Genomic DNA, 14,652 nt, shown 5'->3' on the forward strand with positions numbered 1-14,652 from the left:
ACCAACAAATCTCTTTTACAGCAATTATTCTGTTTGATACTAATATTACACACCACCTACTGAATCAAAACAACACAACAAAAAATAAGAAAACAAAGCAAACAGCAAAGTGATGAAACTTTGATATAGCAGTTTTTTGGTCATTTCCTAACTTAAAGAACTTAACTTAGCTTAATTAAGCATTTACTAATAATCATTAAAACTGCAACACATGATGTAAAACGGCATTAAGATGGAAATGGCTAATACTTGGAATAATGTGATGGTCTTTCAAAACACCAGGCCTGCTGATACCCTTGGCTAGCTACAGAGAACTTCAAGCTGCTAAGCAGAAAGGCTTAAAATGACAAAGGCTACTACGAACTCCCTGTGGAGTAAAACATTGGCATTAAACCTATTTTTAAATCAAATTCTGCCCAGGCAAGTATCACTTTATTTATAAGAAATTAAATCATTTTTTTCATTATGTAGATCCTGGACTGGAGAATCAGGCCAGTTGTAGCATGGGTCGTTACGTCTTCGTCCCACCGGTTACGGTGGAGGTGGGGTGCGTTGGCTCGTTACCCCGCCCGGCTGCAGTCCATTGCAAATGCGGTCTTTGTGACCTGTTTGGCTGAAGTAGGAAAGATCTCGCCTCATCTACAGAATGGGGGGAAAACTTCTTTGTTGGGTCACAGGTACACCGGGTTTGGGCTCAAGCCGTGTTGCATGCTGGGAGATGTAATGCAATCGGCCATTTTATGGCATAACATCAATTTGCAGAGCAATCAGATGTACTGTGTGAGAGAAAAGGATATAGGGAATGAAAAAGACAACAAAAATCTTAAAAAGCTATTTTGTTATTTTGCCAAGCCTACACCACAGCAGGAACATTTCTCTTGGAGATATTCGGTTGATGACTGTCCAGATGGTATGCATTCAAAGTGCTCTCAACTCATTGTTTGTGATTTGCGTTAATCAGATGGTGGTGGCCTGGGATGTTATCAAATTCTGGATAATTGGCCAAGTGTGGCCCTGCCATAAACATTAGTTAACCCTGGTCTGTTTCTATTGCTTTGCCAAATAATCCATTCCACTTTATACTTAGAAGAATGCTCTTTCCACTAAAACTGCACTCTAGATTGTTTGCTGGTTATCTACAACAATTCACTGCACTGCACCTTTAGTATTTCACAATGTCCAGCTTTTGCAAAAACCTCATTCATTTTCACAATCTCTGAGTGGAATTAACACAACCAAACACTGAAATATTAGGAAGCAGCTACCTTTCTTAAATTAATAGTAGGCAAGTATAAATTGGTATTGTTGGATGAGTATTAATTGCAATGTTGGATCCCTCTCAAGACACAGTGGATATGAAGATATTATTTGCTGAAAGTGGAAAGTCAAGTGGAAAGTGGAAAGTCAAAGCTCCCAGCAGAACAGTTTTTTTTTCAAATGGAAAGTTAGTGCCGTTAGCTGGTTACTCAATGTTAGGTGATCCATCAGCTAGGTTAACATTAGCCGAAATTCAGTGATGACATTTAATCTATCATTGAGTTGTTTGACAAAAAATTATTGGAAGTTCGGTATTTTTTTTTTTAGAGCATCAGTATTTTCTAAATAAAACAGGGCTTGGTTCATGGTCCAAAAGCTTTAAATTGTAATACAGATGACGAGAAGACAATTGAGTTCAAGCTAATAAGACCAAATATGTAATTTGTTATTTATTGATATTATTTTATTGCTATTTTCTTGACTTTTTAAGATGACGTATTTTAAGGTGACAATAGAAGAAACACCAAAGCTTATTCGATCTCCCTTGACGTATAAGGTTTATATGGAGAGTGAGTCAGAGGCAGGGTAATCATCTAGGGACAGTGGAGACAGGTCTGTTGTGGAGGTGAGTAATGAAAGCTGCTGGGAACTCAAATCATTATAAATAAATATTTATTTTGAGAACATTCTATTCAGTTTTGTGAACTTTGTAAAATACATTACTAATGTAAAGGCACAAAGCATGCTTAATTATATAGGTACAAGTAGATGTTCAAAACCTGTTTAAATACACTAGAATGCAGGAAATGGCCTCCACTTCTTTTCAAATTTCATGGTGGAGTACACCCACAACCTGCCCCCAGGTAGGTTCTGGGTCATCTTATTTCATGTTATTTAATTTTGTATTATATCATCCATTCTAATTTCACCTACATTCATCTTAAATCATATCACGTCGTCTAATATGATTATTTCTAATGTATCTGATTTGTTCTGAACTGTGGTTTTATCTCATCTTATTTTGTGCTGTCACTACACAATGTTTAAAGACCAGAAAACAGCAATGAAGGCATAATTCTCAAAGTAAACTCAGGCAAACATGGACTTTTTCAAACAAGAAACTTTAAAACCGGCAAACCAACTCCACATAAGCATAACGTGTCAAAATAAAAATTTCAACATTCATCCAATACATATACAATAGCTTGTAATGGATTCAACTATATCGTGACCTAATTTATTTATTTTTTACTCAGTGTGTAATGATCATTTACCATGAATGTATTTGTTTGGTTTGGAGAAGGATGACATGTCCGTTATGTTTAGGACAATAATATTACACTACAGTCAAATACAGTAAATATGAGTATGCATTCTGATTAGACTAGTTTGTGAGATTAAAAGTGCCTTTTGACAATAACAATCTTTAAGCTGGCGTTAAACACACTTTTCCTTAAACTGATCTTAAATGTCAAGTTTTCATTAGATGTAAGCAGAAAGACATAATGATTAACAGAAATAAAGGCCTGAAAAAATTAATCTGTCTGTAATTAATATAATGTATTTCACTAAGTGAATTGAATTACTGAGAGAGAGATTTACTTTTTAATAATATTTTAATGTATTGAATAATACTGACACTAATGGATAGACATACTGTAATGTCTGACACTGTAAAAAGACAACCAACAAAAGCAATGTTTTCTCACTGGTAAACTGACTGAATGCAAGATTTGCAGGTGCATTTCCATCACAGTCAGCAAGGTTAAACTCCAGAGAAATTAAACAAATTGCTCCTCTAATGCAGAGTAAAACAAATGGAGAACTTTAGTGCACATGTGGAACCCTCTTGGGTTCTAATTATGTAAAACTATAGACATCAGAAGGCAGTGAATTCTTTAATGAGCACTTGAGAGAACAAAGGGAATGTAAGTGCATGTTAATAAGAGAGGCGAGACAACAGGAGAAGGCACAATGCCACAGAAAGAATAGTTACACATTAAACGAGGGCATTTGCTGTTTTACCACCAACCAGCAGCTTCCAATAGCTACTTGGGGCATCACAGACAATTTTGGCAAAATCTAGTTTCACTGTGATTTGATCTGATTTAAGCTGTGCATGATCCATGATTAATAGATGTGCAAATGATACATGAAAGATATAGAAAAGTGAAATAAATTCTTTGTTTGGGTTTCTGCTAATGGTGCAAGAGAGGCTGGGGCCTCTAGAAATGTCACACTAAAACGTGCAATCAGTGAAAACCCTGGCCCTCACTAGTGTGACACAGTTGTGTAAAATTACAGGTTAAACTCTCCTGTCAGATCTCAGAGTTTACTGCTGGGCTTACACAGCACCGGGGGAACAGTGTCTACTCTGCTAAAATACTGTGTATGAAGTTCTATTACATTGTGGAGGTTGGTATCCTGACTGTAATGTTTACAGGCAAGCAGTCACTGGCCAAAATTGCACATTCCTTTTCAGGAGAAGGAGATATTATCAAATTATATATATATATATATATATATATATATATATATATATATATATATATATATATATATATATATATGTAAAGAGAGAGATAGAGAGAGAGTTCACTTTACCTAACCCTGAATGTTGCATTTAGATTGCTGAAAATGCATAAATTGTGTGATTCATTTCAGAGAGCTTTCAGTTCTAAACGCCAAGTTATGCCGTCACTTTCCTTTGACCATATTCATGACAAATTTCACATGCTCAGATTAAGCATAATAAATGATGGGTCTTCTGACATCTTTGGTCTCAAACCAACCAACTGACTTCTTTTAACTTACAGTTGATGAACTGTCTGGGCAAATGAATGTGCATATTCTAAACCAACCTGTTGAGAAAACTGTTCAAATGAATCCTTTCTGCTGTGAATCCTTTATCCAATAAAAAATAAAATAGAATAAAAATGGAAATATCATGTATTGTGTCTGCGTGTTTTGTGTAAATTTCATAATGGTATCAAATAATGATAATAAAGCTTCTTGATGTTTGATCTGAAGCGATATTTCTAATGGGAATAGTTTATATAGAGAAAAGAGCATTTCAAATACACAGATCCAGTATGTAAGGACAAGGTTTTGGTGTAGAAACAAAATGTTGAAATATAATAGCAACAGGCAGTACAAAAGCCACAGTCTCTAGAGTGAAAGTTCTTGTTTTGCTTCATCTCCTTAAGATGCCAGTTGCAAAAAGAAGGCAGAGTAAAAAGGTTCTATGTCATCAGGTATAGAGAGAATAAAAAATAATAATACAAAAGGAGAAATTGCAAATCAGTGCTTTTAAAATGCACATGCTTTTCTTGCAGTGGTACAGAAAAGCAAAACCTTCTCTACTTTCAGGTACACATAAGTGGATAAAGCCTCATTGGCTTGTTGGAACAGAGGACACTTGAAGTTGTAGCCTCTAAATGTTTTTGTCTTGTCTTAGAGACTGTTATTTTTTTTCCTGACGAAGCATTTGCATGTTTGCAAGCTATCTTTTAAAACCCAGGTGTTTCAGAGAGAAGCTTCTACCCCAGATCATTGCTTATGTTCGATGCACCAAAACATTGTTAGATGGAAGGAATTTTAAACAGTGGGCTAAATATTCAGTTGTAGTTATGGTTGTTGTTAGTCTACTAATCTTTTATGTGATATTTGTAAAACACTGTTTTGCTGTTAAATGTCAGAAAGCAACAACTAAAAATATGAATGATTTAGCACACACTGTACAAACACACTGTACCTATCTAGTGGATAATGCTGGGTGTTACGTGCACATAGATACAAGGGGTTTATACTGTATCAGTGGATTGTTATACACGGATATAGTTACACAAGAACAAATTGCTTACTAAGAGAAATATACTGATCTACAAGTTTTTGCAAATTTAGAAATTAATAAACATTTATTCTTTTGAGGTTTTATCCCCAAAGTAAATGTTCTTGTTAGCTATCATTGTGGTGTGTTAGTTCTACAGCCGTGTCGGAATTTCCAGATTTAAAGTCAAATAAATCAACGAACCAGAATTCCAATTGGGGAAGTTGGATTCCATACGACCGCAGTGCATAGAAAACATTGCATGAGTTATGGGGATAAACAATCGAGTATCCATCCAGCAGGTTTCAGCATTAAAATCTCCATGAACAGAACATTTTCAAAAATTATGAAAAACATTTGTAAATGTTGACAAAAATCTGAATGCCTTTTCAAGAACAAAAAGATAAGATAGGCTTTATTGATTTCACATTAGAGAAATTCACATGTCACATCCGTTCAGTAATCAGTAATCAGAAGAAGGTGCCAAAAGTAGGACAAGGTGCTTTAGGTATATACAGTGTGTCCTCGTTTATACAGTGGATCAAAAAGAAGTAGATAAGAAAATAAGAATAAAAAATACAAAATAGAAATATGGCAGAGGATGTCTTATGTACATTCACGGTGACTTATATACATGTGTATTGACATATATTCAGGTGTAATAGCAGCAGAAGTCACTTATTTCAGGATTAAATAGAATTGCACATCAGATATCGCACGTAGGTTATTACAGTTACAGTTAGTTGTGGTTACAGTTATAATTACAGTTATGGTTACAGTTATAAATAATGTCTAAATAATGATTTAAAAAGTTATAAAACTAAATCTAGAATGAAGCCAAAATGCCAAGCAAAATGTTGTTGAGATTGTATCCTTTTTAAACCAACCAGGATTTAAAAAAAAATTATTATTTTTTACAGAGCTGGCAATGGCTCTTTGTACTGTTATGATCTTGGTGTGTTTGTGTGTGAGTGAATCTCCTCCAGAACAGCAGATCTCTGCTGGAGATCGTGGCTGACAGCTGGCTTGTTGCACACCTGTTCACAATCACTCTCATCACTCTGCTTTAGTGATAAGGAGCTGCAGGATGAGCACTCTTTGCCTGACGGTTCCACATTGTGGAGACAGTACTGCCCCCCAAAGGTTACGTCCTCGCCTGTTCTTCTATCTTTGTTTTCTTTTTTTAACATCTCTAAAGATGATATTTTTTTCCTGACTCTCTTACTGTCGTGCTTCTTTCACTCTGATTTTAGTAGCTTTACCAACTCTGGATTTCCTCTGTCACATGAGTACTCCTGGGCTGCGTTCACACTACAGTCAAATGCGACCCAAATCCATTTTTGTTTTTTTCCATCTGTGACCCATTTTCAATCTTTTCATACCAGTGTGAGATGCCCTATTATGATTTTTTTTTTTTCCATTCAAAAAAACAATCCACTTCGTCACGTGGTACTAGATTAGGTATGTATCCATTAGTTTTCAAAGCGTCCATAGTATGAATAGTCATGTCGCATTTTATCCAACTTCTGCACCATTGATGTGAAAGAAGCATAATTCTGAACCAGAATAATCCAGATGAAGTAAATCCGGACATAAACAATGGCTGGAGCAATTGCTGCCAACACTTTGGATGGAGCTTATCAATGGAAACACAGTGACGCAGTTGATTTTAATTCAGTGTTTTGGGGACAGTTTGATCGCATCCACAAAGAATTCTCTACAGTTGCTGTCAATGCTCCACAAAAGGCCATTATTAGTTGTGCTCTATTTTTTTCTTAGCTTCCTTCATGTTATGATGTTGGGGCTCCCATTGCTCAACAGCTTTAAAACTGTTCCATAGACGGCAGCGTTTATTATTACTTCTGTAAACGGTGTTCTACTGCGTGATTCTATGTTGTTCTTCTACACACGTGGATCACTTTGGGGTTGTGAACCATTCAGACTGAAATCTGATGATAATCACGTTTAAATAGTATGAGTGACTATGCAAAAAAAAAAATAATGATTTCAGAAAAATAAACCCAAATTGAGCATCGAGACCTGCTGTTTTAATGTACAGCCCTGGATCGCTCTTCAGTTCATGGGCATCGTCTGCAGCACCTTAGCCTGGACTCCTACCAGCCTGCCATTCTGCAACCCTGTTCAGTCTACCCGAGGACTCAAGGAACACTCGGGATGGAACCTCTGTGAGATCTCCCAAGAGCTCAAGATTAAGAAAGAACCACCTAGGTCCTCACTTCCCTTCCCTCAGCGCCTCATACTGCTTCCTAAAACCCTAGGACCACTCTGCTGAACCTCCGGTTCTAGAGTCCCCCTCCAGTTCGTTCCAAGATATTTATTGTTCCGATTTTAAATAAACCTTTTGCACTTTAAATCCTGAGCCATGCACCTGCTTTTAGCAGAACGTTCTCATAGAACATGATAAATACAGCACTTTCAACAACATACTGATTTTAATCATTAAATGAAATGTCTTTTTTGTAATATTTTTTTCACAATGTAATAAAAAAAAACAACCTATTTCAAATTGAATTTTGATATTTGAGCATTATGGGAATGCCACCCTCATATTCCCTCACATTACTTGTGACAGCAAATTAAATCCGGTCCCCACACAGAAATGTGTTTGAGCACATGTGATTACTATATGAATCCATACAATTGAGAGAAAAATGTTGTTCATGGTTTGTACTAATACATAAAACCGATTATACCACTTGCAACGTCCTTTACTAGGGCTCCGACTTCCAAGAGAATTTAAACACAGCACTATAATGCCATATGCAATGCATATGCAACTTTAGATTAACTTCTATATTTCTTGAAACAACAAAATAAGACTGTCAAAAATGATAAAATGCTCTCAATTTATGCAGCTCTGACCCCCTTTTACACTCCTTTAAAATCATAATTAAATTTAGAAAAGGGGAGGGGGGAGCATTGTGAGTGATTCATCTGGCTCTATTCAAATTCCCCAACACCATCTTTGATATCTACAGTATGACCCAAAGTAGGGAAGCCCCAAGGCAGTGACAGACTGTCATCCCTCCCTTAGGGGCAGAAGCTGCACTTTTCAGCTCCCTAATGATGTGCCTGTCTTTTGAATAAAGGAGCCCAAGCCACAGCCTATCACTTAGCAGGCTTAACCGCGAAGGGAGAGGTGGATTAGATAGAAGAGACAGACAAAGACAAAAACAGAGGGAGATGGTGTTGGGAAGATGTAGGTTTGAATTATGGCAGATAAATGCGGAACATTTCAGAATTGCAAGCTTATATAAATTTAAATATTCCTGGACAAATACGGTATGAAGCATTTAGGGGAAAAGTATTACTAAGTTACTTAAAAATTATTGCTAAAAATAAACTAACTCAAAACAGCAATGAATGAAAATGGTGCTAAAAGCTTAGAATTTACCATTTGTTGTAACAATTCTCTGTATTGATCTCCTCAGAAGCATCCTGCGATTTGAGACATTCTGCAATAAAAATACATATTGCATAAATGACAGAGAGTAATACAGCCGTTGTTCTGCCACTGTCACTCTCTAAATTTGTATTTTCTCAGTCTGGAGGGCTCGGCGTAATCACTGTTTATCCATTACATCCCCCTCCATTCCCCTGAATGGCAGCACACAGTGAGATTGCTCTCAATCATCCAGTAAATGATGCTGTCGCATTTCATGCTGGCATTACCAAGAGCAGCCTTGGTAAACTCCCCTTTTTCTTGCCTACATCACCACAATTCGAGTGGATCTTCTCTGTTTTTCTCTCTACGGTTTTACCTTTGGGTTGATTTTAGACTCTCCAGGTAGCCAAAGTGCTCCACTTTTAATGTTTGTATGGTCTCTTTCTCTGACAGAACAGTTATCTAAAACAGAAAAGTAAGGAATAGCATCACAGACCTGGATGAGCAAAGGAAGTAAAAACTGTGGTTAAAAAGAGAAGTTGCCAGAGGCTCCTGTGAGTAGCCGCAAGGTCTCTCTTTCTTCCTCTGCAGTGTTTTTGTAATCATTAAATCACATTCCAGTAGGAACAACCAGGATGCCCCACAAAAGGAGATGAAAATGCATGCAAAAGAACATGAGCCCAGATTCTGGAAAACCCTGCTAGTTTTAAGCTGAGACCATACAGTGCCTTGAAAAGCAATCATGGCCTTTTCATTTTCCACAGTTTCTCAGATTGTGACCACAAACCTTTTTTGTAAATTAAGTGATAGGCGGTAAACTGCGGTGCATAATTTGGAAATATTCATTAGACCCCTTTACTCAGATACTTCCTAATAAAATCCATTACAATAAATTAGCTCACCCAATTAGCAGGTGGAGTCCACCTGTTTGCATTATGCAGACTAAATATCCCAGGTCATAAATAAAGTTGTGCCGACATTCAAGACAGGGTTAGGTTATAAAGCAATATCTTAAGCTTTGAACATATCAGAGAGCTCTGTTCAATCCATCCACCTAAACTGACAGGCTGAGAAAGGACAACTTTAATAAGAGAAGCAGCCAAGTGGGCCAGGGTTACTGGATGAGTTACAGATATCCACAGCTCTGGTGGAAGAGCTTGTGGATGCAGGGACAGCTGTTAGTCATGTAAATCCAATATTTGGTCTTTATGGAAGGATGGTGTGTCAGGATCTCCAGGGGTTTGATTACCTATTAAAGCTTCCTGGGGATCCTGCAGTAGACTGCAGTTTGTTTTGTACCTTTTAGTATTGTTTATCCTTCAATTCTGGTTTCTGTCACTAGTTTAGTTTCCTGTTCAGTATTTATGTTAATAGTTTGTTCTTTTATCTGTTAAATTCGGTTACTGTTTTAGTTAGCCTCTGCTCTTTGTGATTTCAGTAGTTCTTTAAAGATCTTCATTTTCTGACTGCTCTTTCTTAGTTTATTAAAGGAGCTAAAGGTAAGATATTTACTGCAAAATCAACCAAAATCATTCTCATTTGTAACCTGGGTTGAAAGTAACATTCCCTATAAACAATCGGTCCTCTCCATCAACAGTGTCTTGGTCACGTTTTTCTCCTTTTAAACCTAGAGGTACGGTCCAGAATTACCTCGGTTCAGAGTGTAGCCCGTGTTTACTTCCTGGTTCCTGAGCCAATCTTATGAGAGTTTCCAGGGTTCACAAAACAGAGCGTAGCATTTGGCATTTTATACTGGCAAAAGAGCAGCAGCCTGCAAACATGGAAGCTGGTAAGAGAAGCAGACCAGAAATAGAAGAGAATACAACATGATATACATATTGTGTGTGAATAAAAATTCAGTAGGGATTCACAGCAACAGGATCATTGGGTAAATGGGGGTCTCCATGAAAGAGAGCGTATGTGTTGTTCCGATTTTAACCACTAGGTGTCATTATTAATTATTGTTCCTTTGAGGTTTTCCCCTCATGTTCCCTGTTAGATTATTTTATCCCCCTACCCCTGCCAGCTCACTGCCCTCCTTTTCCCTCTGATTTACTCATCTGACTTGTATAATTCACCCCACCTGCTGCTCCTTCTGTCTCCTCCCCTATCTTTTCAGTTAGCTCAGCCTTACCAGTTGTCAGGTCCCCAGTCTACCAATCCTGTTCTGGTTATCCTGATCCCTGCATCTCCACCATCATTGTGAGCCTTATTTATTTATTAAATAATTTTCATTATTCATTGTGCAACTCCTGAGCTCTTGTCTGCATTTTGGTCCAGCTCCTAAAATTCCGACATGGTGAGAAGAAAGTCAGTGTTCAAATAAGCCATAAAAGTCCCATTTTTTTGGTTAACTACAAACCATCCAGAAAACACAGCAAATATGTGGAAGTACTCTATTCAGAATAGAGTACAGAAGTACTCTATTCAGAAAGTACTCTATTCAATGCAGCCATCACCATTGGTGATGGCTGCATTGTGTGGGGATGCTTTCTTTAACAGGAACAGGGAAAGTGGACAAAGTTGATGGTAAGATGTATGAAAATAAATACACTGCTATCCTGGAAGTAAACCTTTTAGAGAACGAAACTGGGGCAGAGATCACATTCTAGCAGGACATAAACCCTAAGCATGGATTCAGTGCTACAATGACATGGTTCATGTCAACTTATTATGTCTTACAACAACTTAATCACAGACCAGACATAAATCCAGTTGTAAATTGGTGGCAAGACTGCTATTCACAGATGCTCAGAGTTCTAATTCTAGACGAGCTGATAGAGACATACTTCAAAACACTTAAAGACATAGATTCAGTGGGAGGTGGTGAAACAAAAACGTTGTGAACCATATATCATCTTCTTTTTACTTCAAGTTTAAGCACTGTGTGGTCATTAACCTAAAATCTCTGAAAAGATGTTGAAGTTTGTGTTTGTGAAGTGACAAAATGTAGTAAAGATAATGGGGTATGAATACGTTTGCTGTAACTGGATTCTTGTTCTATCTGACACAAAGATTAAACAAAGCACACCCTGTCAAACACAAGTCTCTTGTTAATCCACTGTTAACCGAAAACTTTCAGATTTCAGAAAATAGGACATTTCAGCACAAAGCTGAATGGGCAGATCTTTTGATTTTGGACATGTTTTGAGGTTCATTTGTAGTTTCCCACTGCTCCTCTGTATGGAGCCATGAAAGCCTTCTTCTGCTGTTCTATAAAACAGTGCATTGTACATGCCCCTGAAGGATTTTTCACTGTCTTTGCATACTTGCATCCTGCGAGTCCATGGGTTTGAGCAGTGGTTGACAGCTGTGAAAATCCTTATGAGTGGCAGCTGGCTGTTTGTCTTTATGCATATTTGCTTAGAAGCCAACAAAGGAAACCACTTGCCTTGAAACAATCAAAGTTAAGTCATAGTAAAAAAGATGGTTTGTGAGGTCAAAATTAATCAGGTGAAACCTGCAAGCCCCAAAAAATGTAAGCTGAAGGAAGAATAACAATAAGTTTTTGGATGGGGAATGCACAAAGGGATAAGTAAGAAAAATGCATCACCTTTGCATTTAAACACTCAAAAACCTTCAAAATAAAAGCAAGGAGCAAGAAGGCAGGACACAAAAGAATATTCACAATGCCTCTGGAAAAAAAAGGAAAAGGAAAGTGAAAAGAGCGTTTCTTCTGCTTTCCTCGCTTCCTGCCTGGTTAGAATCTCTCCACATTGATCAGGATCTAACGTCTGAAGATGCATTGGCAGTTGTTGACAGAGACAGAGATTGTGATGATAGACTCGGTTATTCCACAGAGATAGACACGGGAGGGGCGATGAGGTGGATTCGACTCTCAGCTCTTGTTTTCTTACCAACTCTCTTAACTGTGTTTACTCTTTCAACACTGACATCCAAAGGTATGCAGAGCTGATGAAACTTTCCTGGCTGGTGAAAATCTGCCACTATTTTTGCTTCATAGCCTTTTTTTAGCGCTATATCTAGGCTGAATCCCATTTCACCCCTTGCCCCTTATTTATAGCCCTTAACTCCATGTTTCTAAGGGTTAACACATCCTAGTTGTTAAGGTGGAGTGTGGGTGTGTCTTGGGGGGGGGGACCTTTGTAGCCTTGAAACACTGAAGATTTTAAGGGACACACTTGGAAATAAGGCTTACAAATCCTCTGATAAGTATATTGTCTCATTTAACATGCAGTGCGTTTCAAGTTGAACTTATTGTCCACTTGGTTTACCTTACAATCTCAGTTTTCAGTGTGGCTTATTGAGATTTAATGTAACACAACATAGGGATTTGTACAATTTTGAAGTGGAAGGAAAATGATACACTAATTTCATACAAATCAAATAAAAATAAATAAATAATAAAATACAAATCTGAAAAATGTGGCATGTATATGTATTCAGTCCCCCATGAGGCTGTGCTTTTTAGAACCAAATTGTATTTGTAAGTTTCAGCTGCAGGTTTCTAAGGTATGTTTCTTCCAGCTTTGCACATATAAAGAATGTCATTTTTGTCCTTTCATTCTTGCAAAACAGCTCGAAGTCAGTCAGACTGGATAGTGAACAGCAATTTTCAAATCTTTCCAGACATTCCCATTTGGATTTACATCTAAACATTCACTGGGCTATAATTATTCTAACTAACATTTTGGTTCCACATGCATGGATAGTAAACAAACCCAATGTTGTTTTAAATCTGAACAAATGTAGAATGTTTATGAGTTGACCTAAAGGTTGGAATTCTATGTTCTGTCATGCAGCTTTAAAAAAAAAAATGGATACCAGAACAAACCAAAGTGAGCACTCCCTGCTAACCCTAACCCTAAACCCACATTCATATTTATTCATTTTAGTCACACTCTTGTGACTAAATTAAGAAATGAATGGTTAAAGCATGATAAAAATGAACTAAGAAAATATCATGATACATCTCAATAAGCCATCCATCCATTCATCCATTGTCTTCCACTTATTTGAGATCGGGTTGTGGGGGCAACAGGTCTAGCAGAAAAACCCAGAGATCACTCTCTCCAGCAACTTCCCCCAGCTCAGTCTGAGGGACCCCTAGGCATTCCTAGGCCAGGCAGGATATATAGTCCCTCCAGAAAGTTCTTGGTCTTCTCCCAGGCCTCCTCCCAGCAGTACATGTAAGGAAAACCACTAAAGGGGGGCACCAAGAGGGCATCCTGATCAGATACCAAAACCAGCTCACCTGGCTCTTTTTGATACAGGCAGGACAAATATGTTGAGTAGGTCCTCTGGACATGTTTGTCTCTTCTCCAAGAGACTTCATCAGTCTTCAATCTCTTGGAAAACAGACAAAACATTTCAACAAAGAACCTGTTCAGAGGACCTACTAAGCCTTTTTTAAACTAATATAATCTTTGACCTTTTATTAGGAAGCTGCAGTTAATGGTTTACTAATAAGTTCTGGTTCTGGTAAGCTTAGAAAGATTTCTGATGATGATGTTTTAGCAAACAGGCAGGCAACTTTTTAATGTATTTAGGTCCGAAGTTCACCCAGTGCCTTATTAACCAACAACAATGCTTTAAAATGTATTATTTTTAAATACAGTGGGGCAAAAAATTTATTGTGTCAGCTGTTGATTGTGCAAGTTCTCCTACTTTGAAAGATGAGAGAGGCCTGTAATTTACATCATAGGTACACTTCAACTATGGCGGTTACTCTTAGGAAATGGGATTCAGCCTTGGAATAAGCTAAAAGGGCTGACTAAATAGTCTATAATATGAACTGTTTGTCGATTGAATCTTTTACTTTATGGTTGGCTGAGTTATTGCCATTCTAACCCATCTGACCTCTTACAATTCAAGTCAACCGCCTTCTACATTTTCTTTTAAAAGGGAAGTAAAGCAAGAATCAAGAGATGTTACTAGAAAAAGAGAGAACACAATTAAAGCACTTCTATAATAAATCAAATCTAAAAAGACTTAATTATATAGAAGTGTGAGAATCTCACACTTTAGTTTCCCTCCTAATAATATCAGATTGCTATTTCTGGAAGGTTGTGAAGAAACCTTGTGCTACAAGGTCTGACTCCTTCGTGGTGATTGACATGGTGAGGAAATTGTTGCAATGTCAAAAAGCTGCGATCACATCCAAGTTTCATCTGGATCTTCTGAGCCTGAACGGAAGAAG

The sequence above is a fragment of the Fundulus heteroclitus genome, chromosome 21 (genome assembly GCF_011125445.2).
Source record: "Fundulus heteroclitus isolate FHET01 chromosome 21, MU-UCD_Fhet_4.1, whole genome shotgun sequence".
NCBI lineage: Eukaryota > Metazoa > Chordata > Actinopteri > Cyprinodontiformes > Fundulidae > Fundulus > Fundulus heteroclitus.